Source organism: Equus quagga, unplaced genomic scaffold, assembly GCF_021613505.1.
Source record: "Equus quagga isolate Etosha38 unplaced genomic scaffold, UCLA_HA_Equagga_1.0 812_RagTag, whole genome shotgun sequence".
NCBI lineage: Eukaryota > Metazoa > Chordata > Mammalia > Perissodactyla > Equidae > Equus > Equus quagga.
Window position 1 is genome coordinate 15,675 of NW_025803311.1, and position 26,295 is coordinate 41,969.

Here is a 26,295-nt window from a genome sequence, read left to right on the forward strand (position 1 = left end):
TCAATCACATGTGAAACACCCTGTTTGGGGGTATATAACCGCTCTGTGCACCCCACTTCTTGGGTGCCCTTTCTTCCTTCGGGAAGAAAGGCCCCGGGCCATGGTTCCTCATAAAGCTTTGTTTAATTTTCTCTGCTATTCTGTCTCATGTGAATTTAATTCATTCTCCGGCCAGATGAACCCACATTTGGGAAGAGGAAATGTCTTCCTCCCCTACAGTACCCTCCCTGCGTCTACACCCCAGGCGGCAGCCTGGCGCCTGGGGCGAGCGGTGGGGAGGACAGGAGCTCTGTGTGCTGTTTGTTCTGCTGCGAGGAACAGATATTAGCTCAGGGCCAATCATTAAATAAATGAACAACAACAGAAAAAACAGAAAGGAGGACCCCATCCAGCACCAGAGAATAGAAGGTGAAAGATGAGTGAAGCTCTTCCTCAAGCTCCACATACCCAGGTGCATACCATATGTTCAGTTGTGCCTTGAGGCATCTCAGGAATGTCAGGCTGCACTGGAGTGGCAGAGGTTCCCTTTCCTTTGTTTCCCGAGAAAGAAAGAAAAAATGGAAGGGTTAAGTTTGGTCTCTTCATTGTAACACTTACACCCGGGCAAATAAAATGTTGAGGCCCTTCTATGTGGTTGGCACTGTGTTAGGCAATGGGGATATGGAGGTAGATCAGAAAGATCTGGTTCCTGCCCTGATGGAGCTGACAAAGGGGAGGTAGGCACTAAACAATTACTCAAAATTATTTAATTACAAACTACCATAAACACAACAAAATAAGATGTGAAAATATTTTGTTTTAGGGTAGGGGTGGGAGAGGTGGAGAACCAGAGGAGGCTTCTTGGAGGAAGTGACACTTAAACTGTGGATCCAAAGCATGAATAGGAATTTCCAGGCAAAGGTGATGGTGGGTGTTCATAAGGAGCAGAGAGTTCCAGATCAGCAGAGACAAGAGCCTGTAGAACTGCCCTGAATCAGGAGGACTTGCACAGTTTGGGGAGTGGGCAACAGCTTCCTCCCATGGCCCTACCTCTTAACAGAAAACCAGGCATTTCTGCCCCCTCTCTCCACACATGTGTATGCCTCAAAGATCAGGCAAAACCTCTCTCTTCCACTTTCCCTCTCCTATCAATAGTAAGAGGTTCTGAATGGGATGAGATTTGAACAGCATCTCTAACCCAGTACCCCCACAATTGGCTTCGGTTGTATTCACAGCATTTATCACTATTTACATTATTTTATGTGAAGGAAAAGCTTTCTGTTTACTGCAGGTGAAAAAGGTTCAGGTTGCTCTGAGTCATAGAGTTTGAGTTAAGGGGATTCTAGAAACAGTATATAGTATACAGGCCGGAAGATGAACTTTGGTGTCAGCCCTGAATGCTAATCTTGAGTCTTCCCTTTCCCAGCTGCAAGCTTTCGGATCCTAATTTTGCCACTTGTGAAAGGGGAGAAAACCAGTGATTTACAGTAATGTAGAGATAAAAAATTACCTACCTAAAATACTTAACGCAGGGAAGATGCTCAAAAAAGGATTCATTGTTTGTTGTGTCATTATTATCATAACACCTTAGGCAAGTCTAGTTTGCTTAATTGAACACTAATTACGATGGGCCAGGAATTTTTCTGGGCACTGCTCACATGCATCATCCCTGTTAGTATAAGATCTAGATCCTAGATCTCGTCCCAGGCCAGTTTCTCTGCACTTTTAAAAGTTTCTTTAGAAGAAAATACACACTAGTCTCCCTGGTCTCCTTTAAGCTTCCCTTTCTCCCCCCTAACATCTACAAGCATGGAAACAGGTCATGGTTTGCACATGTGAAAATCATTTGAGAAATCTGAGGCAGAGCTGATGTTTTTTCTTTCTAACACAGTGGGAAGGATCGTCTGTGTAGTCCACCAGTTGAAAGTTTGTACTGGAGAAAATAAGCCAAGCTGGCTTCTAGAGATTTCCAGGTGTTGGAAGGGCCAGGTTTTACAATGCTTCCATGAGTCTGAGGGTTACACATCCAGCCCTGCCATCAGCCCACCAGTGACTAGAAATTAGTGGTCTTGAGCACTGGCTGCATATTAGACCCAGCTGGGGAGCTTTAAAAATTGCCAATGATTGGGCATCACACCAGGCCAATTAAATAAGAGACTCAGGGTGAGAACCAAGCTCAACACCTGTGAAGAATTCCCTCGGTAATCCTAAAGTGACACCAGGGTTGATAACAACCGATTTAAATAAAGAATTCTGGCCTCATTGGGTCCACTGAATGAAGCTTTGTGAGAATATAGCTAGCTATCTATCTATATATATATTTGTGAGAATAATATATATCAAAGATCTGTACATGCCAGACATTTCCCACACATTTTCTTACTTGAAGAATAATGCTCTGTGGTAGAAAGCATCTCCATTTGACAGATAAGGTAACAGAGGCAATAAAGGCTTCAGTTCCCTGCTTAAGATTACAGAGGTGGAGTTAGGTCTTGGATTCTCATTCATTCATTCAACAAACATTTGTTTAATGCTTACATGCTGGGCACTGTTTTAGGCACCATGATACAACAATGAGCAAGAGAGAATCTTCTCATGGAGAGTGCATTCCAGTGGTGAGGGCAAAGAGAGACATAAAAGAATCTCAAATAGTGATAAATGCTATAAACACAACCAAAGCCAATTATGGGGTTAGAGAGAAATGCAGTTGCTATTTTTGACATTTTGCAATGTCTCTGAAGTGACATTTAAATAGAGCCGTGAATAGAGAAACAAGGGAGAAAGCCAAGCAAATGTCTGAGGAAAGAGCATTCATTCCAGGATAAAGCTCTGGGGAGAGCAAAGGCCTCAAGGGCGAGGTGTTTGGTGCATTCAAGCAACAGCTGAGAAGAGAGCCGAGCTAACCTAGAAGGAAAAGGGAAGAGAAGTGGGTCAAGTGTCATGCCGTGTGATTTGAGTTGATTTTTTTTTGGGGGGGGGGCTTCCAGCATTTGTTCCTCCTCTGGTGATTACCCACTTCTACTGTTAGCAACTATATTTTGCTTTGTGGAGACCACTCCTCCCCCATCCCAGTGCTGTGGTTTGGTAGGATTAACCCCCAATTCTGACTCTAAACTTGGTCTCTGCTTAGAGACCAATTAGAAGACTAATGTGGTATCTCAATCACGATCTTGGTTCAAAGATGGGCATAAGACTCAATCTGAGACTCAGAGGTGAGAGGAGATGTCTGCTATAATTTCTTAGGTAGTAATGTTCTCTCCTTCCTGGAAAGACCTACAAAAAGAGGGAGCTATGTAGATATGATGACATAGCTGCTATGGCTATTTTGCTGTTGCAGAGGAGTGCCCACCTGGAGAAGTTGGAGGACTACCACGTAGAGCCTAGAGATTATGCCAACACCAAGTAAAGCAGAACAGAGAGCCAGAATGAAAGCAGATCCTTGATTTTGACACCTGAATGGTTAGATCAACCCACACCTATAACACTTGCTCCTGCCAGACTTTGCAGTTACATAAAACAAAATCTCTTCATTGTCTATACCAACTGAGTTGGGTTCTCTGTCCCTTTGTATAAGTAGTTCTAAGTAAGAATTACTATAGGTATTTTTTTCCTTGATAAAAGGGAAGCCAAACTCTTAGCCATTTTTCTGTCAAATCTTGAGTTACAGGTCTTCAAGAAATGTTTGAGGGGATCAATGAGCCTCTGAGGCTATCTTCATTCCCTCCTAATTATCCCCCATCAGCAGCCATGATATAGCCCTGCTCCATGATTGCTGCTTCTTCCTCTCCCTCACTCACAGGCCCCACAATGAAGAGATGCAAAGTTGGAGCCACACTTCATTATTGTGAAATACCACTTTAGACCTTAGACCATACCATGTTTGATGGGCTCTAAATGTTTTGTATTTGTCTTCATGAGAATTCATAGTATTTCTTGGATCTGTGGCTTGAAGTCTTTTATAACTTTTGGAAATTTCTCAGCCATAATTGTTTCAGATATTGCTTTAGCTCCATTCTCTTCCTACTGTCCTTCTGAAACGTTGATTACATGTGTACTGGGTATTGTCAGCATTTCCTATATGTCTCATATACACTTCTTTTTGTATATTTCATTCACTTTTTTCATTCATGCTTATTATTTTAAGCCTCCAAGTTTGTGGTAATTTGCTACAGCACCCTTAAGGAAACGAATACCTTCATTCTCAGTCGTCCAATCCTGGCATAACCAACCCACAATCCCCTGTTGTAAATTCCCTCTGTTTAAAATACCTGGTAATGTTTCTCTTTCTCCACTGAAATACAAAATGATATACCACCCTCCCCCACTCTAAACTCTCAGAACCTTGTATTTTGATCCCAAGGGGAATTAGTGAACAGTTCATGTGTGTAGTTAATACCAATGCATATTTTTTCACCTGTCATACTCAAAACTTGCTAATTGCTAAATATTTTGTGCAATTCATCCTTATAATTTCACTTAATATTTCATCTTGGAAATCTTCCTGTATTGAGCCAACCATGCTATTTTACAGCTGAATACTTTTATCAATTGAATATACTTAACTCAATTAAATGGTCCCTGAAGGATCGTTTTGCTGTTTTCATTTTTAAAAACACTTACCAAAAAAATTCCTGCACTAAACTTATATGTAAATCTGAGAGGATTTTTTTGTGAGATATCAGTAACATAAGTACCTAGCTTTGGGATTCCTAGATCCAAGGGACTATGTGACTGAAATTCTAACACATAATACCAACTCTAATTTCTTCTATAAGTGTACCTATCACAGGGCTATCACCAGAGACTGCTTCATTATATAATAATATTTGGAGAATTATGCCTTTTATGATCCAACTGGCCTAAAAGAACAGCCATCAGGGCAATCATCATTCCTAGTGTTTCGTCACTGGTGAGGCATCTACATTTCTGGGAATAATGAGATGAAACACAACAAGGAAACCACTGAAGCTAAGCAGCATAGTCAACAATAGTTCTCGGAAATGGGAGTGGTCTCAAGGAACAAAATAACTGAACTCACCTGTAGGCAAGTCAGAGGAAGCTCTGCTCAATTACTCAAGAAAACTCTGTCATCTGTGCAAGGAAAGGAGCCATAAGATGGGTGAACCATATCGTTGCACTGAAAGAATGTGCAATAAAGCTGGAAATTAAATTGATGCTGAAGGAGATTTTTGATACTTGTATCATTCAGGGTGCATGCAGGAAACAGAAACTACTTAAGTATCTCCACTAGAAAGGGCTTTACTATATGAAATTAGACATCCACAGAATTATTGCAAGGGCTAGTAGAATGGAATTTGGTGTCTGCTGCTAGGCTCAGGCTCAGGGTCAGGCCTCAGCAGATGTAGTCCAGAGATGGGGGAACTGCAGGAAATTCTCCCTGATGTCTCAGTGCCGCTGACCATGAGGTTGGTGACTAGGCAGTGCAAAGTGCCTTTGGGCCACTGGAAAAACTGATGCCTGCCAGGGCCTGGAGTTGCTACCAATGCAGGAAAATAAATATATCAAATGTCCCTGCTGCCCTTCACTACCCCTTCTGCCTTCAAATCTCATGTAACTGCATTACATTGATGGAACTTAAATCAATTCTAGAACCGTGGCATCAAGGGAGTTTTGGAAATGTTCTTTTCAGCCCTCTCAAATATGGGAAGTACTGCAACACAAGAAAGAATGTAGAAGGGGATAGAAATGGGTGTTGAGTGTAAATAGATGACATTTGGTGAAGTCCCCAAGCAGGAATTTCATTGAGCAATACTTGTGCATGTAACAATCAGGGAGTCATGTAATGCTTATGAGTACTTTAGGAATGCTTTGTTAGTGAAAATCACTTATACTTGCTTGTCCAGCATCCTTCCTCCATTTATATATAAATACATTCTTCTCTGGGATCACGGACTACTGTCAATATCCCATACCCTCCCTTAGCCTATGCTGTGGCCACCTTGTTTAATTAACTCTATCACTTTCTCCACCCATCCTTCCCTCCCTTCTTCCCTTCCCTCCACTCTCTGTCTCTGTCTCTGTATCTCTCATTATTTTTTGGTTCTGGTTCTTCCTGTAGTTCTATTTTCCCTCAATTTTATATGTTATTCCATAGCCTTTAAAAATATTTCTTTTGCTTATGTTAACAAAAGGCAGTTTCTGTTTCTAGCAACCAGATAGCCACTGGTAAGAATTTCTATCTCCTTCTTACCTATCAAAAGTCAAGCAAGGGGACCGGCCCTGTGGCAGAGTGGTTAAGTTAGCATGCTCTACTGCAGGTGGCCCAGTGTTTCATCAGTTTGGATCCTGGGTGCAGACATGGCGCTGCTCATCCAGCCACATTGAGGCGGCATCCCACATGCCACAACTGGAAGGACCCACAAGTAAGAATATACAACTATGTACCGGGGGGCTTTGGGGAGAAAAAGGAAAAAATAAAATCTTTTAAAAAAAAGTCAAGCAAGTTGTGAGATATATGTCCTGGGTTTTCCAGAGGAGTTCTAATGTCATGTGATCTTATTCTCTTCAAATAAAAATGATTGTTAGATTTTTAACTAGTTTGCTTTGTTTATACCTCATAAAACTTTTCCTAAAATGATACCACAAATCAGAAAATATGGCCTCCTGAGCTTCATGTCACTTTGGACATATGGATAGGTAAGGTATAGGTATGCTGGGCCACAAGCTAGGCAGCTGATGACCGTATCAGCTGCTGAAGGCCTAGGCAGGGAAGAGAAAGTTGATGAAGTAGCACTCTCAAGAAACATTAATAATCCAATGAAGATATGATATTAGCCCGAATCTGGGAATGAGCTATCGAAGAAGTAGGTCCTGCCTTCTACACTTTCTATAATTTCTTTCCAGGCCCTCTTAGGAGAGACAGGCTTATGCCTATAACATCTTCTGACCCTCTGAGAAATGACAATAATGCAACAACGAAGTCCCAGATCCATTGATATTTCCACACTCATAACATTTATTTTTCAGAGCTGCTAGGAGTTACCTAATATGAGATAAAGCCTCTGGACAACATGGCACTAGAAAACCTCTTTCCCCTTCCTGATTATGTGCTGATAGTAGGGGACCTGTGGATGGCCACTTTCTCACTGTGCTAACATGTTCTTCCCTCTGTGTGAGCGCATCCCTGATGTCTCCCTGTGATTCCAAATTTCCTCCTCTTACAAGAACCCCAGTCAGACAGGATTAGGGCTCCACCTTAATGGCCTCATGTAACTTAATCACCACTTTAAAGTCCTTGTCTTCAAATACAATCACCTTCCGAGGTGCTAAGTGTCAGGGCTTCAACATATGAATTTTGGGAGGATACAATTAAGCCCATAATGGTAACAAGGATTCAAAGAAGCCCAACTTTTGGTACAACCTACTTAAGGTCTCTGAACCTCAGTTTATTCACCTGTGAAGTGGGTATAGAACAACACAACTCCTGGGGCTATTGGGAGTATGAAATGGGATGAGCCATGTAGAATGTCTAGCCTGTGCCTGGGACATGTGAAGCGTGTGTGCATTAAAGCCTTATGCCCCTGAGTCAGGCAGTCATTTTGGTTACCGTTTAACTCAGCTGCTGGGATGCTCATTCAACAGCACCATCTTCCTCTGATTTTACCTTGATCATGAAGCCTAAGTTGTTACCCAAAGCCAGTGCATTTCAGAGCCAGGATTTCCATCTAGGCCTGTGTGATTCCAGGCTCATGCTGCCTTTCTGCATGCATGGGGGCTGAAGAGGTAGGGGAGCTGCTAAACTGGTGAGAAGTTACCTGCAGGCCCTGAGCTTCTTTGGCTACAACCTGCCCCTAGAACTTAAAAGCCTCCCCATATTTGCATCTGAATCCACACCTCTCCTGGGTCCTAGAGGAGAGGGCAGTAGATACTGAGCTTCTCAAATCGAGGACTGTGTTCAGTACCAAGCCAAGGGTGGAGTCAGCTGTGGAACTCAGCAGTTTGCCTAAAGCCCCTGTGCCTCACCACCATCATACAAGCTTCTGGGTTTCATAGGACTTGCAGGAGCATAGGTATAGAGTATCAAGAGCCAAGACTCCGAACACAGAGAGCCTGCATTTTACTCAGCTTTACTGATGAATTCATTTATCAGTTACATATTGGTTTTAGCCTCTCTCTGGAGCCTCAGTTTCCTCATTTGAAAGAAATAATACCTACCTCATGGGGCACTTGCAAGGATTAAAAGAGTTAATATTTAGAAAGCACTTAGAATATTGCCTGGAATATAGTAAGCACTATATAATTGTTAGCTATTAATAATAAAAATAACTTTATTAACAATATTATTATCCTCACTCCATATGAATTCTCACGCCATATGAATTGTGGGCTTCTGGAGGAGAAGGTTAGCATGCCTGCGGCAAAGTCATCCATTCCGTTCGAAGCCAGAGAACAAGTGGGTAAGGAAGATGACCCAGGATCGGACATCCGCAGGCCTGGTGGACAGGCTGTGCAAGAGACAGGCAGGGTGGAATCCCAATGATCCTGAGGATCGAGGAAAGGGAGGATATTTTTGGGGTCCGCTTCTGAAAGCCATGAAAAGAGTAAGCCAGCCACCCATTAAATGGCCTAAATTAAGAGAGGTCCAATAGGGCCCTGAGGAAAACCGGCTCCCCCAGCTACACACACACACACACACTTTGTTCCAGAGGCTGTAGGACTGCCTCAGGTGATACACAAACTGGGACCTGGAGGCCCGGGGCCGTACAGTGATCCTGAATCCGTATTTCAGATCTCAGAAGTGCTCCAGACACCCGTGGGAAACTCCAAAAGTTGGCTATCGGTCCTGATACCAGTCCTGCACAGCTACGAGTGGCTGCATGGAGGGTGCTCCATAACCCATAACAGGCTTGAAGCTGAGGATGCAAAGGAAGACAAGAAGATGAAAAGGCAGGCCACCCTGCTCGCTGTGGCCCGCCAGTCTCCTCAAGGTAACCTGAGGGAGAGGAGGCATATGCCATGGGTGAGTAACCCCGGCCCCCACCGAGGGGCCAGGAGGCCACCAACAATGTCGGGGGCTAATCGGTGTGCGTACTGCCAATAGGAAGGGCGTTGGTGGCAAGATTGTCCGAACCGTCCCCAGGGAGGGAAGGGATCGAAGAAGACCGAGCTGTGGCAGTTTCCCTTGACCACAGATGAGACGTGATGGGGCTGAGGGACACCCCCTCCCCCGGTTGGCTCTGGGAGGCCCCGGTGACCTCTGCAGGAAGGAGGAGAGCAGGCTGAATCTTTGCTCCCTAGTGGAGCCATGTTCTTGGTGTTGAATGCCCACAAGGGAAACCTATCTGAAGGAAAGTGTGAACTGAAGGAGGTCTCAGGAAAGGGAGAGACCAGAAGATTTCTGGAGCCCTGGACCTGTGAAACAGGGTCAAAACTGCCTCACTGTGTGTACCAGAATGCCCCGTTCCCCACCCCCTTCTAGGGAGGGACATGCTCTGTAAGTTAGGGGCCTCCACAGGCCGGGAACAGGAGAAAACCGAGATCCAAACACCAAAAAGTGGGGGAGGTGAGCTGATGGCCCTCTTGCAGGATACAGCAGCCCCTGAGAAGGGAGAGATTCCCCTACATGTTTCAAGCAGGGCTAACTCGGAACCATGGGCCCAAGGACAGGTGGAGTGAGCAGCCGGTGGCACGCCAGGAAAGGTAAAACGGAAGCAGGTAGGTGGCTGGTCCCGGGTAAAACATATACCCCTTGAAGCCAGAAGCCATAAAGAGGAAGCTTTCCCGGAATCAGTAAGTTTTCAGAACAGGGGAATCTAGATTTGCTCGAGACCTTAGTGCTCTCAATGCTGTGTGTTCCTGGGGCTATAATAGTAAATGTCTTCCCTTCGTTTCTGGCACAGAGCGCCTACAACTCCTGTAATTGCCCATATGAGAGCCACATGGCACATCTTTAGTTATGAGAATTACTTTAGGGCTCAGTTCCTGAAATAAGTCCAGAGCCAGAAAGGTGAAGTGGTTTGTCTGGTGTTATTCCTAACAAGCCCCTTTCAACGCCACCTGAACTGGTGTTAACGAGGTGAGTGTTGGAGAAGCCCTAAGGGTGGGGCCTGGGTGCTGGGGAAACCACCTGTGTGATTTGATTCGGGGCTTGGAAGTTTCAGGCCCGTCCCCGCCCCCACCCCTGGGGAGGGGGAGGGGGCAAGAGGGGCTGAAGACCACGTTGAGTAGCCAATGGCCAATGACTGTAATCGACTATGCCTAGGCGATGGAGTCTCCGTTAGACTCCGAAAGGACGGTGTTCAGACAGCTGCCGCGTTGGCGAACACATGGAGGTTTGGGGAGAGTGGCACACCCAGAGAGGCCCTGGGAGCTCCTCCTCCCTGCCATACATGTTTTGCTCTATGCACCTCTTCCATGTGGCTGTTCAGAAGTGAGAGGTTCTCCTGAGTTGTGTGAGCCGCTCTATCAGAGCACTCAAACCCAAGGAGGGGGTGGTGGGAACCTGAGGTCTTCCAGCTGGTTTGTCAGGAGCACAGGTCACGACCCGACCTTGCAATTGGCATCGAAAATGGGGGCAGGGAGAAGGGTAATCCTGCGGGGTGTGATTCTATCCCCAGGAGGATAGAGTCAGATGTGAGCTAAGTATGTTCAACTTCTTGACCAGTAAGGGATATAAGGTGTCTAAAGGTATGGCTGTGCGTTTTCTATTTTGGATCCTTTACATTGGATGCATGGCTATCAGCCTCTCTGATAAACTACGGGGACCAGAAAGGGACGCTTTAGAATGGGTAAACTAGACACCATGGTGAAAGGATAGCCCCCATGCTTGAGAGCTGTAGCTGTCACCTGCTTGTTAATCAAGAAAGCAAAAAAAATTGGCTATGGGCCTACCTATGAGGGTTTGGACCCCTACATCAATTCTCTAGTCTACCAGTGACTGAGGACACCTCTGGCTATCCCAAAAGAGAATACTGCACTGTCAAGATATGATGCTAGATTCCCTTCAGATTTCTTTAAAATCCTGTCATATCTTAAACCCTGCTGCCCTTCTCCTTGATTCCAATGGGTCTTTAAGCCATGCCTGCCCAGAAGTGACCTCCAGCCACAGAGGTCTCCAGAGTGAATCATGGACGTTAAACATGGGCCAGAGATGCTTAAACTGCTAGAAGTGGTACAGGTCCCCAAGAAAGTAGCTGGGATCCATGGTAAAGGACATAATGTGGCCGCTGCAGCTGCAAAAATGGCCGCTCCATCAGGAGAGCTTCTCTAGTTACCATTAATTTCCACACTGCCCTTGTGTGAACTGACACCTTCTGTGAACTTACTACAGATGAAGTGAGGAAAGCTACTACACAGCATTATCAGTGGTCCCCAATAGTCAAGGGCTGGATGACAAACAAACGAGGCAAGGTTTATGTCCCCAAATAGCTTTAGTGTACTCATCCCAACTTAACTCGCAATGATTCAACCCACTTTGATTTTGGTAACACCATGACCTCACAGAGACCATCTCTGACCTCATAGAGGCCCCTTCTGCCCTCACTGACAGACAGAGATCTCAGCTGACCTAACAGAGACATCCCCTGACACTTTAGACACTCCCCCTGACCACACAGAGACATCCCATGCCCACACAGAGGCTTGTCTGACCACCCAGAGACCTCCACTGACCTCATGGTGAACCCCTCGTCCCTCAAAGTGAGGTCTCCTGATTTCACAGAGAACTCCCTGAACACACAAAGAACTCCCATGACCTCCAAGAAACCTCTAGTGACATTATAGAGACCCCCATCTGACCTCACTGAGACCTGATATCACAGAGGCCAACAATTACCTCAACAAGACCCCCTACAACACAGTGAGAACTCCACTGATTTCATGGAAACCTCAAGTGACTCTCACCAGATCTAGGATGTCAGGGAAATGAAGAGAGGATGGTGGGTGCACCTGCCCCTCCCCAACTGACTAATCCCATGGGTCCTATTGACTTTTAGCACTCTGGAAGCCCGGCTCCATGGAGGGGAAACCCTTCTTTCTATCTACACATGCACAGCAAAGGTGACTGGTCTCAGGAAGGCCCTTGGGCTTGCTGAAGGACAGGTACTTGTGGCACTGAAAGTGTAGGGGAGCCCACTGGTGGTGGCCGGGTGCAGCTGCTGGTGAACTGGGATTCACAAGTTCTACGACTGTGTCTCACATCCCCTTCTCCCCTACTGCTCAGGTCCCACTTCCATCCTTTGAAAATAGTTTTCTGCCCCTCTTTGCCTATCAGGGACCAGGGGACAGGGCAAGGCTATCCCTCCTGAATGCTGATCATCCGGGGCCTCCTTTATTGTTTGACAGAACAAGGCCTCACGTCAGGAAGGAACTTTTCAACACAGGGAGCAGTAAATGTTTGACAAGTCAACAGGGCTCAAGAACGCTAACCAAAGGAGTGTGGCAACACTAGGCATGCCATGCCCCCTGCGGAAATAGTGGGGAAATTGGCAGGCCTGCCCTTCCATGGGCAGGCACCTCCCTTCACTCTGGAGTTACGAAAGCCATGCCCTCCTGCTGCCCAGAGCTCTACTCTTGAGAGAAATCCATGACTAAGGGCCAAGGCAGGCCTTACCCTGGCCATCTCCCTGGGTGCACTGTGGCAGGGCACAGGGAGAGGCGTATCCTCTGGAGGAGCCTGCTTTGTCTGAAGGAAGCCGACCATTCCAGCTTCCTGGGATGTCTCTGTCCAGGGTCTAGGATGGGGAAAAGGATCCTGAGACCTGAAAGTACCTTGGCAGTTGTCATCAGCCTGGTTGGAGCAGGAGGCTGCCAGGCAGCTAGTGTGCCCAAACTGTGTCTCAGCCCCTCCACATTCGGGCCCCTCCTAGGCCAGGCCGGGCTCCCGAGGGAGGATGATGAACTTGGCAGCAGCCAGTGCAAGGGCACCAGCAGCGGGGGTGGTGTCCCACAGCCTCCTGGGATGCATTGGGTGGGGTGGGGCCCCCCTGTGGTGTGGCATGTGGAGTGGGCTGCCTCTGGTCACCTCTGGGGCAGGGATCCACCTCAGCTCAACAGATGCAAATGCAACAAATGACACTTGGAGAGGAGCTCAGGGATCTTCATGCCCCTGCCTCAGGGTAATTCCTCTTGCCCCACGCACGACTCCTATCAGACCCAATCCCAACGTGCCCAGGTCCAGATTTGAGACCACAGTGGTGAACTTGGAACCTACTTCTTACTTCCCTGTCCAGCCTACTGCAGTGGTGTTCTTGGTGGTTGGGGAAATGGCACTGGCGGTGGCTGCAGTGGTAAAGGCCATGGTGGCAGCTGCTTCCCAGACATCTGGCATCTTGGGGACCCGAGGAGTGCATCATTGTTGCACCCACACCCTCCCCAGCGCCCCATATCTCCCATCTGTCCTAGTGTCTCTCACCACTCCAGGAGCCCTGCTTTCTTGACTTACAGCCATCTCTTTGACTGCACTTGTTTAAATTACATGGCCTTGAAACCTCCCTCCATAAACTATTCAGATCAAAATCCTCCCTGGAACCTTCTGAGTTGGCTGAGAACAGAGCAGCAAAGTCCACCACATTCTCCGAAGTTAGAGGAAAGATTTTCATCTTGAACTTCCTGGGCACACCCCTGGCCTCCTAAGCAGGCTTCATCTGACCTTAATTATGGATTTCAGGCCATCCCCTTCTGTCTTTTTGAATCTGGTCTGCCTACCAGTATTTCATGTTCTGGAGAATATCTTGGGTATTTTCCAGGTGAAACTTCAGAGTTTCCTCATGGCTTTGCTGCCTCAGTTGGTCCAACAGCTTATGGAGGTGGGCCTCCTGGGCCCACGTAACTTCACATATGTTAACTCACCGTGAACCTGTGAGTGAAAGCATCTCACACTAGTTCTATTCAATGGGTTCTTCCCTAATGTGAGATTTCTGCTTATTGGAGGAGATAAGAGGCACTTAAAAGACTGCCCACAGACGTTCATTCATTCTTTTCTCTATGTATGAATTCTAGGCTAATCAGTCAGTCATAGTTCCTGGTTAAAAACCTTCCCCATGTAAGTTACATATGCACGGTGTGTTACTCTCTTGCATGCATTGAGATTTCTTCTTCTTCTTCTTTTTTTTTTTTTTGAGGAAGATTAGCCCTGAGCTAACATCTGCTGCCAATCCTCTTTTTGCTAAGGAAGACTGGCCTTGAGCTAACATCTGTGTCCATCTTCCTCTACTTTATATGTGGGACATCTGCCATAGAATGGCCTGCCAAGTGGTCCAATGACTGCACCCGGGATCCAAACTGGTGAAGCCTGGGCCACTTAAGTTGAACGTGTGAACTTAACTGTTGTGCCACTGGACCAGCCCAGAGATTTCTTCTTTATAACACCTCAACTGTACAGTTGGTTAATTTTGTAACTTCATTGTGTTTCATAGACTAGGTATTTGAGCCATGTTTATACAATTGTCCTTTTATAAGATCTCAGGTTATAGCTCTGAGCTCAGGTCAATATCTTTCCTAAATTAAAATTATGCAAAACTTTCTGCTGGGATGGCACTTACTCCCAACTCAAATTATAGTCCCGTTATTGTGCTTTACTAGTAATCATCCCATTCCCAGGCCTCTAATGTAGGGGACCAGGGTTCAACCCAAGAAACTTACCATCACTGTACAGTTAGATGGATTATTCCTGCAGATATCTGGTATAGGTACAATTTCTTGGTTTTAAAGGTTACTTCTCCTGCCTAAAGTAAATTAAAAAATAAATTTCTCAAGAGGCATTAGGGAACCCAAGTGTTGTACAGCATGCAAGGCAAATATTGACCCTTACACAGGGCAAGAATGTGAAATGGAGCAATGTACTAGTGTCTAAAAACATGTTTTAGGGCACTGTCAATTACAAAATGTTTTCAAGATTGAAGAGAAAACTAAGACGGATTTTGGTAAGGTTATGAGAGAAGAAATCATCAAGGGGAAGGGATGAGGGCAAAGTTCACAATATGAAACTTTTGATCCAAAGAGGACATAAACTATAAATAAAAGACATTGACAAATGCTAGGAATAATGACAACATTGAGAATTTTTCCCCACTGGATTCTCATACTTTCCTGAAAAGACCATTGACTTAAGGAAACCTGCAGTTGGCATTACCAAGGTCCTGATCCCTCACTGACTAGGCTTCTCCTCATAGTGAACACACATGCCTGGAGCTTACCCAGCTTCAGGCCTTGTGGGAATCCCCTTTCTTCCCTCCACAACTCCTCTCCTTGCTCCAATGGGAAATTGTGTCTTATTTGTGGAGTTGCCACCCTGTTCATGGGAAAAAGCCACTTGAATTTTGAACTGTGTTTTAAGAACCGTACATATTCCTCAAGTCAAGGACAGGATCTCAATGAACAACTAAGTGAGCATTGAAGAAAATCTTGTAAGTCCTTGAGCAGAGCAGGAGGAACACCGTGACACCAAGCCCAAAGCATTGAGGAACTCGTGGATGTGCACGAGCAAGCTCACAGAGTAAAGATCCCCAGTGTTTTCAACAAGGGAGGAATTAAATGTTTCTAGTTAATCCAGAATAACCTAAGTTTATGCCTGCCTGGTATTTTTTCTACTGTGGTCTCAAACTCTGGGATTGCTGCTTAGAACAGAATAATTACTTAGGAATTGTTTAATCTTATTGTTTAGTTATTTAAAAAAAAATCCATTGAGTTTTCAGCACTGTTCTGGGTGCTGGCAATAGAGCAACAACAAAAACATAAAATTGTGGTCAAGAAGACTATATTCTAGTGAAGGGACAAATTACATGTCACTAAATCAATAAATAAACAGAATTACCTTCTCGTAGTTGTGTTATGAAAGAATAAAAATGAGAGCTGAGAGGGGAGCATGATATGTGGAAACTTCCCTGGATACTTGAGTAAATAAGTCCTTGTTGACAGACTCAACAACAGAGAGAAGATGACTGATGTTCTCCAGCATCACATCTCTGTATAGCTTTCGCTGGGATGCGCCCACCAAGGCCTATTCTTCCTGGGTGAAGTCCACAACCACATCCATGAAGGTCGCTGATTCCTAAAACATTGTGGACATTCTGGTTGAGACGGGGACATCTCTACCAGAGTCCAGGGGCAGAAAGTTGACATGATAGAGTTGGGGAAAGGAGGCTGTAGGTATAGAAAGCTCAAGTCCTCTTTGGGGTTCTAGCCAAACGCTTCCCTGTGCTGATCTGGCATGTGTTATTCATGCATAACTACAAACGTATATACAGTCTGTACACAGCCTTAATACATACTAGCTTCATTATAAAGGACTATCACATGATGTGCAATGTGAAAGAAACTGGACATTTCCCAAAAATATGGTAAATCTCATTTACAAACTGGCGCGTTTAATATAGTTTATTGGTTGTCAACTTAAGAATACATAACTAGACTCTCCTCACCAATTTAAAGTAAATCACAGACTCATCACATAGCAGGCAATATCAATTGCCTGTGACATATAACTGTGATTATATGTAAACATTTCCCCTATAGGAACCCTACCTTTCTCCTTTGTGAAATGGTTTAACAACCTCTTACAAATGTTGACAGATCCAATGAGCTAATTTGCAAAGCACTTCCTTTATATCAAACACTCAATACACATAAGTAATAAGTACGTTATTTGAATGAAGCCATGCTGACCATTCTGCAGAATGGAACAGACTTAGAGAACACGGATCGGCATGTGCAGCCTCTGTCTCTTATCCATACACATTCCCTGTGTTCACTACAAGGTAGAAGGACAGATGGTCCAGAAACACAACCCAAGGGTCCCTGATAATTCTATACAGAAGGATGGCCCTAGCCTGTCCCACCTACAGTGAGGTTTCCATTGTCAATTTTCTCTGGGACCTCCAAGCATCTGTTATCATTGTAGTTTAGTCCTATGCATCTGATAACAGGTAACAGAAGCCTCTCAATTGTATATGGTCACTCCAGGAACCCCCAAATGGCCACAGAACCCTCCACCCCATCCCCAACACTGCCCCTCATCCCTGCCTGCTGAGCTGTGCTCACCCCACCCCAGCTCCGACCCACCCAAAGTGAGTCCGACCCACCTGAAGAGTCCACAGCCACCCCATAGAGACAGCAGCTGAGCCTGAGACCAAGTCTGAGAAGTCTGAGCGTGACAGCGGTGCCTGCCATAAAACTTGGATGCCTTCTGTGGCAGGAACATCCTCTTCAGGCCTCACGCAGGCTGAAGGTCCCGCCCCAAATATTCAGGGCAAAGGCAAATTGCAGCGGCAGGCCAGCTGCTCCATGGCCTGAGGGCTGAAAGGAGTCGCAGTCACTGCTGCTTATAGCGCTTAGGAGAGCACCAGTGTATCAACCCTTTCCTCCATCATGCCGGTTGCCACGCACATCACGCTGTGCATTCCTCCACTCCCCTCCCCTCATGCAGCTCCCCACGCCCACCACGCTCTGCGCTCCTTCACGGCCCTCCCCTTCCTCCCGGCATCCTCCACGCTCTGACCCTGCAGCCATGCTGCCTGGCTAAAGCTGGTTTAATTAATGGCGCCTGAGGCCAGCTCCTGAGGGCTCCTGAGGCAGTTTGAAATCCAGCAAAAGCTCCCTGGCTGACAAAAGTTCAGTGGCTAAAATGAAAATACTGGGACCCTGGTAGGTGGAACTTGCATTTCAAAGTCACCTTTCCCTCCAACCCCTCCATCTGGTCGGGCTACTGGAACCCTCACAGTGGAGAACTCCCAGCTGAGGGGTCTACACTTTGGTCATGCCTCATAGAAGAACAGCCCCAGCCATAGTATTAAAAGGAGGAAACATCACAGCGGACAGCTCTAATTCCTGCACTATAGACAGGAAATGCGGAAGCCCAGTAAGTGACCCCCAAGCCCCTTCTCTGAGGCCCCACTCAGTGGGTCCACAGGACCTCCTTACCCACCATGGGCCTCTTGGCCTAGTTAACACAGGCAACAAGACCAGAAGTTCCCAGTGTTTTTTCCCAAAATGTTCGTGTGGTTTTATCTAGGTCACTGTATTTTGGGATCTCTTTGTTAGAACAGCTTAACCTACACCTTAGCTAATATACCCTTCCCCAGGTCATCTGACTGATAAATCAGATGGAACTCTTCGTTGTTACACAACATTGACCGTGTTCCAGATGCTTGTCACTTTCAATTTCACCGTTACTTAATACTTATTAGAAGTTTTGGGGTGAAAAGTAAAATTCACAGAGCCCAGCGTATGAAGAGTGTGCTGTTAAATTATTCCTCCAGAATCTCCAGATGTTCCTTTTGGATTAAGACAGGCCATCAGAGAATCGCACACCTGGCTGTCTTGATCTGGTTCCTTGGAGAATTGCTTTGTGGATCTGAGCCTTGGCCCCACGCCATCGGCCCACACTGAGGAGTGCCTCAAACAACCCCGTGAGCCCCACTGCTTCATTGCCTGGAGGATGTGATTGAGGATGTGGTTTTCTGCCCTTTGTGTGGACCCAAGAAAGAAGTTTCTTTCAGACCTTGTACCAGGAATAGTTGTGCTTCTCCTGAGCAACTGGCTTGTTTTGTTTTTGTGAACATGCTAAATTGTGTAACTATCTGTGTCTCTCAAAGCCATCTAAAATCCTCTGGGAACAAGGCAGGGTATAAAATAAAGCTATTCAGAGTTTAGACTAAGCTCCCTATTTAACACGTTATATTCCTTTTGGAAAAGTCGCTTCATTTGGCTGACTTTCTTTGCTTGTAAGTTAGAGATAATGAGTTCTTCCTGTGAACAGAGTGTAAATTAATATTTTTAAAGCACTCAGAGTTCCCTCAATGCAAGTCATTATGGAAACTAACACTAATATTTAATTTCTTTAAATCTCTGCTATTTTGTAATTCCTTCTCTTTTTATGTCGTTCCTGAACTTTGCTTGCTCATTCATTTACTTGGCAAATTTGAGGATGTAACAGTGCACCAAACACCCTGGAAGGATACGGATTAAAAAGCCTGGATTGTGCTTTCCAGTAGCAAGAAGAGTTGAGGGTGTGTTTTCCACTAAATTAGAGATTTAAATAACAAGAAAACAATAAATGAATAAGTAGATAAATATCTTACTTATAAAATTCTGTGGTTGCAGTGAAGAAAAGAAATAGGGAACAGTGGGAAAGGATGATAGTTCTTGAGGTGGAGATGGAAGGTGCCTGTAAGAAGACAACTTTCAAGCAAAGCCCTGGAGAATAAAAAGGAACAACTGTGCTAAGAGCTGAGGAAATAAGTCTTAAGGCATAAGAGGGTTTGGCAGTGTGATGGATCTGAAAACAGACAGTGGTATGACAGTAAGCAAGGACAAAGGAGGAGTTTGGAGAGATGGTCAGGGACCAGGCCATTTAGGGCCTTAAAGGCCAGAGCATGGGGCCGGTATCTTCTCTTACCTTCCATAGGATGCCTCTTGAAGCACTTATGGGCCAGAGTGACGTGGTATGAGTGAGGTTTTAAGGAGATAGTTTTGTTTGTATCTCTAGTGTGAGATAATCTCATGTAATAAGGGAAATGTTGAGGCGAGGTAAGCACTGAGGGTAGGATAGGGGAACACAGAGGAGGCGTCCTCTGGGAGTTCTCAATTTGGTTGTTGAGCAAGACTTCCTGAAGTATATGGTGGCTGAGCTGAGATGTGGATAAATGAGTAAGAGTTCACCAAGGGAAGGGAAGGAAGGGTAAACTAGACAGTGAACTACATGACTGAATGTACAGAGATATGTGACAGCACCGTAAGGATGCTGTTGTATTTAAGCATCAAGTAAAACAGAGTATGAGGGGAGATGAAGCTGGAGAGGAGGCTAAACATTGGACCATGGAGAATCTTGAGTGTCTAACACTTTCTTCCCCATTCCATGGCTGGCAGGTGGGAGGGAGCTGGGTCACATCTCCTAACATTTTTATGAGAATTATTTGCAAAAATAATTGCTGCAACCTCTTAAATAAAAACTTACTTCCCTCCACACTTTCTTTGAAATAAGGCCCCTTGGAGTACAGGTGGCCATGAGCAACTCTTCTGCAACCTGAGATGGAGCAGTTGGGAGAAGGTTAGTCATCTTCACCTTTGCCTGTACCTTGTCACCTCCTATCACCACCTGCTCCTTTCCCTGGCTCTTGTCAACTCCAGACCTCTGCAGGAGGAGTTGCTGGTAGGTGCCCATCCCACTTCCTAATGAATGTAGGTGTGCTTAGTAAAATGCTGACAGGTATGATGTGTTATGATTAGTGCTAATGGCACTAGATTTAGAGTCAGGGGCTGGTCCTAGGCCTTCTGATTAGTAGGTGAGTGACCTTGAGCAGGTCATTTAATTTCTGGGAGCTATTTCCTCACATATATATAAAGGGGGAAGTATCTACCTCCCTGAGTTGTTGTGAGGATTAAATTAAAAGTTGAATATATACAAAGCACTTACACAGTGCCTGCTTAGTGTTATTGTTGTTCATAGTAGGGAAATAATAATCAAAAGCGAAAGCAAACTCAAAGTTCTTTTCTGAACACTGATCATGGAAGACTAGGAAATGGAGAAGCTACTGAAAAAAAAGGTAATTGACCTTGGCTAAATCACTTAACTCGTTTCCTCATCCAAACAGTGGGGGTTACAATTTCCCTTTTGTGTAATGTATTAGACATTTATAAGGAATAGATGTTATTATAGATGCAAAAATTTTTTGAAAACTGAGTATTTTCTTGTTTTGCTTACAACGTTAATCTGGATCATCCGAGAGATGACAAGCATTTTGGGGGGGAAATATTTCAGAGAGAAATTGTGGTGGAAGTTAGAGAAGCTGGCAGGGCTGTCAGACTGTGATGGAGGTCTGACTTGAGGAAAGGAAAGTTTGGCAAGGGGGGACAACCTTGAACCAAAGTCAACCAATAGAGGAATCCTGCAGCTCACATCTTTCAGGAAGAGGGCAGCCACGCTATCCCTGCTGAGCTCAGTAATGGGCTGGGAAGAGCTTGTGGGAGGCGTGGCCTCAGCACAAAGAAATGATGGATTTCAGAGCAGCAGCTGGTGCCATTGGTCAGTTCTGCTCCCTGTAGCTGGTAGTTCTTGTGGCCACCACATTTACTGTGATGAAGAATCTATTTTCTTACCAGGAGAATATATCATTTTGCAACTAAGACTATTTATTCTGATCCCCCTTCATATGTAAGAGAACTCATCCCGGCAAGTCTACTGCAGCCATTCTTCCAGTGAAGGTCAACAAATAGTGTGCAATGCTCTGATAATTAGCTAAAGGAACTTGTGGGCATGGGCACTGCTTTTATCTTAAGTGCGTTCTTGAAAGAGCTAAGGGGGAAGGTGTTAGTGTTCTCTCTTAGAGCTGGTACTTTTTCTTTCTTGATACAAAATAGCATTTATTAATAATTTCCTCTGTATCCACTGACTTTTTTTATCCAATCAGCCACCCGATGCCTTTCGATTGGAGCATTTAGTCCATTGACATTTAAAGTAGCTATTGATAAGAATGTACTTATTGCCATTTCGTTGCTTTTTTTCTGGGTGTTTTAGTAATTCTTCTCAGTTCCTTTCTTCTCTTGCTCTCTTCCCCTTATAGTTTGATGGCTTTCTTTAGTATTATGTTTGGGTTCCTTTCTATTAATTATTCGTGTATTATAGGTTTCTGGTTTGTCATTAGCACGAGGTTCATATATTATAGCCTACATGTATCATGATCACTATTGAGTTGCTGGTCTCTTTAGTTTGACCTCTTGCTGAAAGCTCTACTCTCTTGTGTGTGTGTGTGAGGAAGATAAGCCCTGAGCTAACATCTGCTGCCAATCCTCCTCTCTTTTTCTGAGGAAGACTGGCCCTGAGCTAGCATCCATGCCCATCTTCCTCTACTTTATATGTGGGACGCCTGCCACAACATGGCTTGACAAGTGGCGCATGGGTCCACACCTGGGATCTGAACTGGCAAACCCCGGGCCACTGAAGCAGAACATGTGAACTTAAGCACTGCGCCGCTGGGCTGACACTAAAAGCTCTACTCTTTTACTCCCCTCATCCCACATTTTCTGTTTTTGATATCATATCTAACCTCTTTTTTTCTGCATGTGTATCCATTACCCTCTTATCATGGAAATAGATAATTTTAATACTTTTGTCTTTTGACCTTCATATTAGCTGCTACATTTATTGTATATTTGCCTTTTCCAGTGATTTTATTGTTTTTTTAAAAAATAATTTTCTTATTCCTATTTGTGGTCTTATCTTTTCCATGTAAGCAAGTCCCTTTAGCATTTCTTGTAAAGCTAGTTTCTTGGTGATAAACTCCTTTAGTTTTTGCTTGTCTGGGAAACTATCTCTCCTTCCATTCTGAGTGATAAGCTTGCTGGGTAGAGTATTCTTGGCTGTAGGTTTTTTCCTTTCAGCACTTTAAATATATCATGCCACTCCCTTCTAGCCTGTAACATTTCTGCTGAGAAGTCAGCAGATAGCATTATGGGGTTTCCTCTGTATGTAACTTGTTGCCCTTCTCTTGTGGCTTTTAGGATTCTCTCTCATCTTTAATTCTTGACCTTTCGATTATAATGTGTCTTGGTGTGGGCCTCCTTAGGTTTCTCTTATTTGGTGCTCTCTGTGCTTCCTGTACTTGGATGTCTGTTTCCTTCCTTAGGTTAGGAAAGTTTTCAGCTATGATTTCTTCAAATAGATTCTCTACCCCTTTGCCTCTCTCTTCTCCTCCTGGGACACCTATAACACAGATATTAGTATGCTAGATGTTGTCCCAGAGGTCCCTTAGACTGCCCTCACTCTTTTAAAATTATTTTTCTTTTATCTGTTCAGCTTGTGTGATTTCCTCTAGTCTTTCATCCAGCTTGCTGATCCATTCTTCTGTATCTACTCTGCTATTGAGTCCCTCTAGTGAAGGTTTCATTTCTAGTAGTGTATTCTTCATTTCTGATTGATTCTTTTTCAAATTAAATTATTATTTTTTTAAAGTTTTTTTTCCCCCAGTACATAGTTGTATATTCTTCATTGTGGGTCCTTCTAGTTGTGGCATGGGGGATGCTGCCTCAGCGTGGTTTGATGAGCTGTGCCATGTCCGCGCCCAGGATTCAAACCCATAAAACACTGGGCCGCCTGCAGCAGAGCATGCAAACTTAACCACTTGGCCACAGGGCCAGCCCCTGATTGGTTCTTTTTTATATTTTCCAATTCTTTGTTGACGTTCTCACTGAGTTCTTCTCCCAAGATCAGCAAGCATCCTTATGACTCTTTGAACTCTTTGTCACGTAGATAGTTTATTTCTGTTTCATTTAGTTGTTTTTCTGGGATTTTATCCTGTTTCCTTACTTGGAGTGTATTCCTTTATCTCCTCATTTTGCCTCTTTCTCTGTGCTTATATCTATGTATCATGTATGCCAGCTACATCTCCTGATCTTGGAGAGGTGGGCTTATATAAGAGATGCCTTATGAGGTCCAGCAGTTTGCTTCCCTCTCATCACCAGTTCCAAATGTTCCAGGAGTGTCCCCTGTGTGCGCTATATGTGCCCTTCTGTTCATGTTGCTCTTGCTGCAGGTGCCTGGGGAGGCTAGTCTTAAGGTTGCTTCCAGCTGGCCGTGAGGCATCTCTGCTAGACGGTGGTCTTTTTCTCTCCAGAAAGGAATTTCTGCCTTTTCCACCTCAGTCAGCCCTGTCCCTTTTTGTGGGGGTTCTTTTTATCCTGTTTTCAGTTCTCTCTTAGGGGTAATTTTTCCAAGGGTAGTTGTAGATTTGTTGTGTCCACGGGAGGAGGTGAGTTCAGAGTCTGCCTATACCACCATCTTGACCTAAAGTGGTAACTTTGAGTAAAATTGGACTGGGAAGTCCTTTCAGGCTGCATCTCAGAGTGCTGTAGTCCTGTATCTGGGATGATTCCTTGCCAACATCCATGTACAAACATGCCCTAATGTGTGTTAAACAGGCAGACCTCCTTTGACCCCAGATTCCTCTCGATTTCCCATTCTGTTCCTCTGCTCCATTCAAGCTGCCTCTCCTCAGGTTCTCTCCTGAACCAATTCAGGAGTTTTCTCCACACCACTTCACTGAAATGGCTTTTTCCAGGTCACCAATGATTTCCATTTTGCTAAATTCAAGGTTAAGTTTTTGCTCTCATCTCACTCAACCTTAGCTGCATTTGACACAGATTATACAATTGAACACTCCCTCCTTCTTGAAACACTTTCCTCTGGATTTCCAGACATCCCTTCTCTCCTGGATTCCCTCCCCCTATCTCTTCCTCCTCCTGCTCCTGCTCCTCCACCACATCTCTAGTAATACTCCCTTGTTGTTCCTGTGTGCTCTCTCTTCTCAGGGGAGTAAATATTTTTCCTATTATCTTAGTGGCTACCCTACTTTATCAAGGTCTAACATTAATTAGTATTTATACCTTCTTCCCAGAAGGTGCAAGAATCCCATTTACCTCTTTCTGACTTCTAGATTATTATTGTTGTGTACTTAAATTATCATATAACTATAAAACTATAAATGTAATATATGAAAAAATATATTTGAAGCCTATCACATATTATCTTTGTTTTATAGATTATTTATTTGGAGCTACCCACATATTTATTAATTTTGCTGTTCTTACATTGTTCCTACTTCTCCATCCTGAGATTTTCTCCCTTTTTCTCAAAAGATATCCTTCACTATTATCCTTCAGTTTGATATTTTAGGGGAGCAAGAAATTTTCCTCTTTCCTCTTTGTTCTTCTGGCTGGTCTAAGAATTAAATTGACATGAGAAAGAATAACAGGAGAAAATCAAAGAAAGTTAAGAACATATATACATGGGAGAAGCCCAGGAAAACTGAGTAATTCCCCAAAATGGCTGGAGCCACCACCTTAAATACCTTAAATACTTCAGCTAAAGACAAAAGAGGGTTTTGAGGGTAGTGGTTTGAGACTTCAAAGGGGAGGGAGGCAATTCACTAAGAGAAGGAAAAGTAAATGTTTGGTCAACAAATGTTTGCCATGTTTGGCAGAGAGTGTGGGACATGAGGAGTGTTTGGATCAAATGGGCCTTGCTAGGCTCCTCCCTGTCTACCACACCTAATACATATTACACTATAGTTATCTATGGTGAGAGCTCCTTCCTGGAACAGACTTTCTATCTTAAATTACTTTAGGAAGTTAGGGGGAAAGTCAAAGGATCTTCTTGGTCTTTTGTTCTTAAAAATAATCAAGCCAAGGGGCTGGCCCCATGGCCAAGTGGTTAAGTTCGCACGCTCCTCTGCAGGTGGCCCAGTGTTTCATTGGTTCGAATCCTGGGCGCGGACATGGCACTGCTCATCAAACTACGCTGAGGCAGTGTCCCCCATGCCACAACTAGAAGGACCCATAATGAGGAATAAATATACAACTATGTACTGGGGGGCTTTGGGGAGAAAAAGGAAAAAAATAAAAAATCTTTAAAAAAATAAGCCAAAAATACACATTTTGGGGTAGCAAATTCTGCTCCCCCACAACACATTAATGATAAATTTCAGTTTTTGTTTTTCTATTATTTTCCAAAAGACATTTTTGTTTTCTTTACAGTTCTTTACAGTTCTTGGGTTTGTCATTGTATTGTTTCAGCACATTAAAGCTATTTTTTTCCCACTGTGATCCAGCTTCCATTTTTGCTGTTGAAAAATGAGATATCAGTTGAATTTGTTCTTTCTCTTTTTCCTTATTTCCTCCTCTCCTTCCTGTTTTTGCCCCCTCCTGACTGCCTTCAGGTTTTCTCTTTGTCTTTTCATTCCTCTCTTTTTTGTGATTTTATTATACTCACTGTAGATGTGGAATTTGTTTTTTGTTGTGCTTGTGATCCACTGAGCTTATTGTCTCTATGGAGTAGTCATTCATTAGTTTAAAAATGCTTAGTCATTTTCAGTTCAATATTGCTGCTGCCCATGTGTCTCTTTAACCTGTGGTAATAGCTGAATGCATTTGAGAATTATTTCTATTTCATTCTCATGGTCTCTCTCTCTCTTCTTCAAAATTTTGCCTCTTTGGACTTTATTCTGGATTTCTTTCCAACCGTTTATCCTGCTTATTAATTTTTCCCTAGCTGTCTCTAAGATGCATACTTTCAAACACATCAATTGAGTTCTTAATATTATTTTACTTGTCAGTTTTAGAATTTTTATTTTCATTTCTCCAAATTTACTTTGTCTTTTTTAAAGTTTATGTTCCATTTCTCCACCAGAATTTTTTAAAAGATTTAATCTTTTTCCTTTTTCTCCCCAAAGCCCCCCAGTACGTAGTTGTACATTCTATTGTGAGGCCTTCTAGTTATGGCATGTGGGATGCTGCCTCAGCGTGGTTTGAAGACCAGTGCCATGTCCGGGCCCAGGATTCAAACCAATGAAACACTGGGCCACCTGC

At 44.2% G+C, this 26,295-nt stretch overlaps 1 long non-coding RNA gene across 1 annotated transcript; it reads right to left on the reverse strand.

Moving 5' to 3' along the window:
* Window positions 1–459: 459 nt before the first annotated feature.
* Window positions 460–17,096, reverse strand: LOC124234492 (uncharacterized). The gene is made up of 3 exons (XR_006887328.1): window positions 17,019–17,096; window positions 15,752–15,988; window positions 460–530 (listed from the first exon to the last, which is right to left on the reverse strand). It is a non-coding gene; the product is annotated as an uncharacterized LOC124234492 (long non-coding RNA).
* Between the last annotated feature and the right edge of the window lie 9,199 nt (window positions 17,097–26,295).